This window comes from Meleagris gallopavo, chromosome 10 (assembly GCF_905368555.1).
Source record: "Meleagris gallopavo chromosome 10, MGAL_WU_HG_1.1, whole genome shotgun sequence".
Lineage (NCBI taxonomy): Eukaryota > Metazoa > Chordata > Aves > Galliformes > Phasianidae > Meleagris > Meleagris gallopavo.
The window spans coordinates 5,254,552-5,260,686 of NC_139413.1; positions in this window are offsets into that span (position 1 = coordinate 5,254,552).

Consider the following 6,135-nt stretch of genomic DNA (forward strand, 5'->3'; position numbering starts at 1 on the left):
CGTATTTTTTGGGAGTGAAAAGTGGGAGCTGGAGGGAAGAAATTTGGATGCCCAGAGTGAGGTACCACCCCATCCTCATGCCTCGTAAGGACAGCTCTGACCCAGGGCGGGGGCTTTTGGCCCCCCTGCAGTGGTGCTGATGGCTGAGGGGGGGCTCAGCGTGGCCCCCAGGGGCTGTGATTTCCCAGTGCCAGGAGTTCTGGAGCAGGGCTAGTGGGATTTGGGAAGCAGGGTGGGATGCAGGATGTGGGATGCAGGATAAGATACAGGATATGGGATGCAGTGCAGGATGGGATGCGAGCTGCAGGACGCGGGATGCAGGATTTGCAATACGGGATGCAGGATGGATACACTGTGAGGGGTATGAGCTGTGGGACGCAGGGTGTGCAACGTGCGATATGGGATGCAGGATGTCAGCCAAAATCCCTACCAGCACAAGGATGCCCGAGCTGTCCTGGCGTCGCTGCCCGCGCTCCCCTGTGGGTTTCTTGTCAATGATTATTCAATCTCCGGCCTGACCTTTCTCTTCTAAATAACACAGCAATATCAGTGCAGGCCAGCCTCCAGCTCCGGCTGCAAATTAACTGTATCGCTGGCTGCAGCAGCCCCTCGGCACCGGTGCTGCAAAACCGCCCCAGGCATTATCTCCCTACGACGGTGCTCTCCTAATACCAGTTTAAATATCATCTTGCTCCCAGCTGTTTCCTTCTAATAACTGCTCATCCCGGCTCCCAGCGCAGAAATGCCAGGTCTCAGTGGGCTCCACCGAGGAAATGGCCCAAAAAAGCCTGGGCTGGGGGTGGCACACATGCTGGTGAATGTCCCCGTTCTCATCACAGCCTGGCACGGGGCAAGGTGCAGCACTCCTGGTTATCCATAACCCCCCCCAAAATATCCGAGTGGTTGGGAGGCATTAAAGTTATAGTTGGCAGTAAAGCCCGTGTCTGTTTGCTGGAGAATTTAATATATTGCGGGAAGTTTCGCCTATAAAAGGTGATTGTTATGTTTTCTCCAGTTCACAGGGAGTCTATAACTTACGGCCTCCATCAACGGGAGTGGGTCTCTCCTGCCAGCCCATCACTCTTTGGGGTAATTCTGCTTTGTAGGGAAATATTTCACGGGAGCTGCAGGCAGAGCCCCGTGTGGGCAGGGGACAGTGGTGGCACAATGGGGATGGGGCATAGGGTGGCACTGCCCTCCTTGGGCATCATGAAGGCTGGGACAAACAGAGCAACCCAACCTGCAGGGAGATCCACTGGGAATGTGTGCTGTACCTGTTAATTATTGCTAATGAGATTGAGCTTTAATGGCTTTAGAGGGACACAGGAGTAGGATAATAAAGCGTCAGAGCTGATATAGGGGTGAGATGGAGGAGGAGGAGGAGGAGGGGGGTGGGAGGAAGGAGCCCGATGGGCACAAGGGTGACAAATGATGGTCCACACACATTGTCCTGGGCATTGGAAGTTATCTCCATGTTCTCAGGTCCCCATGGGCCCCTGAAATGTTCCATCTCCACAAAGTCAACCCTACTCACAAGCACCCTGGCAAGGGCAGGGAACCCAGAGGTGCTTGCAGATCCCAGCTAATTAAAAATGCAAATGAGAGCCAGAGCTCTCGCCTTGCAGAGGTGCAAATTTTGCAGGCTGGCTGTGCTCCTCCTGCACAGGAAGGTTTTGGAGTGGTCTGTCCTCTGCCTCGACCTCTAGCACAGGCAAAAGAACGGGGGATAGAAAAACCACACCCATATCACCATGGGCAGAGTCACCCTCAGGGCAGGAGCTGCTTTCAGCACAGAGGGAGTAGAAGGGCTCCTGCCGCATCACTCAGTGCTGCAAAACCTTTCCCCCCACCCATAAAAAGCCCCCCCGAGCTGGCACAACTGGGGGCTGTCACCACGTGATGCCCGTGGATGTGAATCACAAATGACATTTCATTAACGGCTCAGATAAAGCTGCTTCCCTCTTTCCTGCAATGCCCAAAAGCTTTTGCACAAATGCTTTTCAAATCCCAGTGCAACAAAATGGAGCTGGAGGGGCTGTGGGTCTCTGCTGGGGGGCAGGATTCACTCCCCACCCTGCCTGGCTTTGGGACAGGGCAACAACGGAAGCAGTACTACCAAGCCATACCAAATGCTTGGCCAGCCGTCCCGAGCTGATGACCCTTGTCACTGTTGCCTGTCTCTGCTGGGAGCACGGGGACACCAAGCCACAGTAATGGTCCCGGTGCCACCAAGCTTCCACTGGGGACTGTCCCAAGGAAGAACACCTCTCAGGGAAGCGGTGGAGTCGTTGTTCCAGGACACATTCAAGAAACATAGAGACATGGCACCGAGGGACACGGTGGGGATGAGCTGATGGTTGGACTAGATGACCTCAGTGATCTTTCCAACTTTAATGATTTGATGATACCTGGGGACAGAAGCCCTAGGCTGTGGGGTGCCCCAACCCCATGGGCAACAGGGGCAGGAGAATGTGGACAGAAGGTATCCAAAAGCTGTTGGGGGAGACACGAGCTCCCCAGCCAAGCACTACGGTGAGCATAGAATTATAGAATCATTCAGGTTGGAAAAGATCGCTGAGATCACCGGGTCCAACCATAGACCATCTTGTCCAACTCAGCACAGCCACGGGCAATACATAGGTTAAAAGCTTGAGCTCCACATCTCCACATGATGCGGTGTGTGGCCAAGGATGGCCTTGGCCCCAGAGATGGGCGCACAGCTGAGCACCATTCAGGTCCTGCCCCAGCCAGCTGGGACCTCGGACACCAGTCAGAGGCCTTGTGCCCCTTGGGTCCCCATGGCACCCCAAGCATCCCAGGAGTGGGCTTTACATGGCCACCAGTGTGGCTTTGTGCTGCCCAGCATGGGGGGCCTCTGTCAGGGCGAGCGCTGCCTTCCCTGCGACCGCCGTTGATGTTATTCGGCTGGACAGAGGGATGTCTATGCGAATCATTTTCAACGCTATTCCATATTCATAACGGGCTAAATATAGGGGAGCAAAGTGGGACCTGGCGGGCAAAAAGCCCTCCCCGTGGTCAGCGCGGATGACTTCTCTGCCAAGACGAGATGCCAGCGCCAGCCCCGCCGTCCCCATGGGCACCGTGAGGCAAAGTCCCACTGCTGGCAGCACTGGGATGCGGAGCAGGTTTGGGGCCCCGCTCCTGAGGCCACCTCCCAAGACTGTCTCAGCTGGCCTACTCATTGCAACGGGCAGGAATCCACAGCGCGGCCCAGGAGGCGTCCACCAGCCCCTGGGCATATTCTTCATTAAGCGAGAAGGTTAATGATTGCAATTATGTAAAAGGCAAGCAGCTAAATGAGTATAAATAAAGCTTTTTCTCGGGTGCGGTGTGGGGGCTGGCACGGGGCTCCCAAGGGAAATGGTCTCTTGGGGGTGCAGCTGAAGCTGTTCCTGGCGTGAGCCACACTGAGAAAAAACACAGCAAAAAGCCAAATGTAGCCCTGTGTTATGAGAAAAGGCTCCGTGCTCGCAGCCCAGAACTGCTGCTCACTATCCTTAGAAAAAGCCATAACAATATGCAATAATGTCCAACCCAGCAAATAGTATTTGCAGTGTTATGGGTAACTTAAGATGTTGTATGCAGTAAATGATGGTTGGACTTGGTGATGTTAGAGGTCCTTTCCCACCTTAATGATTCTATTACTCTAAATCTGTGTCTCACCCAACAAAAACCAGGGGATGGTTTCCAAATTTGTGCAGCCAAGCAAGGGAAGGATGGAGAACGGTGTTGGTGGGACAATATTTGAGAACATAGTGCTAGTGGAGAGCTTCAGTGCAGGCCCTGCTGGTGTCCTTGGACCAGCCCTAACTGATTGCCCCATGGAAGACTGTGTCTTCCAGCATGGTTTCCCCTTGGGAGAAACTCAGCAATATTATTCCCTTGGGGGGTGGGGGGGAGGGGGAGAAATGTTCTGTGACTCATGGAAAAAGTAAAATAAATTGCAGCCCCCACACTTGAATAGATACGTGGCTATTTTAATAGATGAGGTAATAAATAAACCTGCTCGAGATTTTTCAAGTTTTCATTCATTTTTGATAGAGAGAAATTATTTCCTTTCCTTCATCAAAAAAGAAAACTCAACATTGCCATTGGGAGCAGTCAAATCCCCAGTTTCACCCCAGTACCCAAACCGGTTTTCCAGCCCCACTGCCTGCAGCCACCACTCAAAACCATTCCGAAACCAGGATGGGAGCCTCCAAAATGCCTTTCAGTTCACCTTTAGGATACATTTAGTAACTCACCTTAATATTGATGCCCTCCTTACACATTGCTGCAGAAGGAATTGCGGCTGTGGCCAGCGTAATGATGTGTTCAATATTAACGGTCTCCCATCCGTCAAAGCTCCCTGGCATCCCACCGGGCAGAGAGAGCTCCACTGCCCTCCAACACCACCCGCTCCATGGAGAATGGCTGGGGAAATCAACAGCTTCTTTTGGAGAGTATCTGAGCGTTGGTTCAAGGCTTAGCCCTGCAGAGGAATGGAACATAGAAAGGCGTCAAATGAATACGTGCCGTAAAAAAGCTCATTTCACTCAACCCATTGCCCTCCTCCTGCCCAGTTCACCAAGGTGGCTGCTGGCACCTGGCCAGACCTTACAGGACTGATACTTGGCAACCAGAAGACCTGAGTGAAGAGGATAACATGGCAGGAGCCCCACCAGCTCCATCCTGGTCCACCTGGGGACACAGCTGCTGATCCCATACAAATCCTCGTCACCACAGTGGCCCCAACTCTTCCTCTGCCCCAAAGGCCAATCCCTCATAGCTGTGTCAACGCCTTTGTCCCCATTATCAGCCAGGTTGGTGCCACAAGGTATCTCCAGCACCATGTGGAACCTGACCCACAGCTGCAGGCCTGGGCAGGCATGGGGCAGAAACTGCATCCCCTGGCATGGCTGCCTGCATGGGGTAGGTGAAGTGAGATAAGAAGAGCTTTTTCTACTTTATACTTTGTGCTACGTGGGCCTTTTCCTCTGGGTAAGCACAAAGTCTGCCTCTTTCCTCGCTATTATTAAAAGTCAGGGCTCCAATCCCTTTGGGAGCAGGGAAGGCAGATAATCCCTTCTCCTCCTGACCTTATTTCTCTCCTCACTTTGCAAGGTTATTGCAACTCCCCACCAGTGGCTGCCCTGCACAATACACTCCTTCCTCTCAAAAAAATAAAATAAAAAAAAAAAATAAATCACATTATTTCTAGCAAACACACCCTTAAACCACTGAACTCCCACCCAATTCCTCCTTTGTGAGAACAAACAGCTGAAAGCAGTTTACTCTTCCCCAGTACTGCAGACATCTGTCCCCGGAGCTGAAGAGCTGCAGAAGGGGTTTTTGTCTCTGCTCAGAAAATACCCCAAAATATAGGGCTTACATTCAGCTTAGGGGAGAATGGACCACAAGGAGGGGGCTGCATGGAGCTTTCTGCTTTGGATACACCCTTCCATGGCAGGCTGAGCGCTGGTACCGACACTGCTTTGGGGCTGGGATGCGGCACTGTTGTGTGTGGCTCCAGCAACCTCTAGTGGAAGGCAGACAGAAGCAGCTGCACATAAAGGAAGGGCTTTGCTTATTTACTCCATCACACTTTCCATCCACCTACTTCAAAGCCTCAACACAAGATTGGGCCACGAGATGTGCTTAAACCCAATGCTCTCATTGCAAACACAGATGCATGCAGCTAAGACATAGGATCACAGAATCATCAAGGCTGGAAAGACTTCTAGGATTATCTAGTTCAACCACCAAGCCACGCCTGTGACCACTCAGACCACATCACTTTGTGTGACATCTGCTTTTCCTTTGAGCACTTCCATGCAGAGTGGCTGCACCACGTCCCTGGGCAAGGAGCCCTAAGACCCATCTAGCTTGGGAAAGCCTTTCAAGTTCACCATATCCAGCCATCAGCCCAACCTACAGAGTCCCATCACCAACCCATGGCCCTTAGTACCATGGCCACACCTCCAAGGACGGGCAGGACATTCCAGTGGCTGGCCACCCCCTAAGTATATCTGTCCCAGTTTTGGGTCCTCTTTCTCCTTCAGGAGGACCAGGAACTACTCATCCCCTAAAGCTCCTTCACGCTGTGCCTGGGTGAGCCTCTTGCAGGATGGCTGG